This window comes from Tachysurus fulvidraco, chromosome 8 (genome assembly GCF_022655615.1).
Source record: "Tachysurus fulvidraco isolate hzauxx_2018 chromosome 8, HZAU_PFXX_2.0, whole genome shotgun sequence".
In the NCBI taxonomy this organism is placed as follows: domain Eukaryota; kingdom Metazoa; phylum Chordata; class Actinopteri; order Siluriformes; family Bagridae; genus Tachysurus; species Tachysurus fulvidraco.
In genome coordinates, this window is record NC_062525.1 from 9,225,764 (window position 1) to 9,226,234 (window position 471).

The following is a 471-nucleotide window of genomic DNA, read 5'->3' on the forward strand; positions in this document are numbered from 1 at the left end:
TGCTGAGATTGTATGTCACAGTACATAAAGCACAAATGTAACAGGCACAACAACGAACAAGAAATTACCTGTATATGATGTGGGGGAAAAGGATGCTGATGTTAAAAACTGTGGTGTAAAAGTGCCTACTTTAGATCACTGTATTTCATTCATGATCAATATATTTGATGTGTGTGTGTGTGTGTGTGTGTGTGTGTGTGTGTGTGTGTGTGTGTGTGTGTGTGTGTGTGTGTGTGTGTGTGTGTGTGTGTGTGTGTGTGTGTGTGCTGCAGCATCCAGCATGTTCTGTTTCTTTGCACTCAGTCCTGGTGTGCCTGCTCTCTCTCTCTTTCTCTCTCTCTGTCTCTCTCCCCCTCTCTCCCTCTCTCTCTCTCTCTCTCTCTCTCTCTCTCTCTCTCTCTCTCTCTCTCTCTCTCTCTCTCTCTCTCTCTCTCCCCCTCCCTCCCTCCCGCTCACTCACTCTCACGTGCC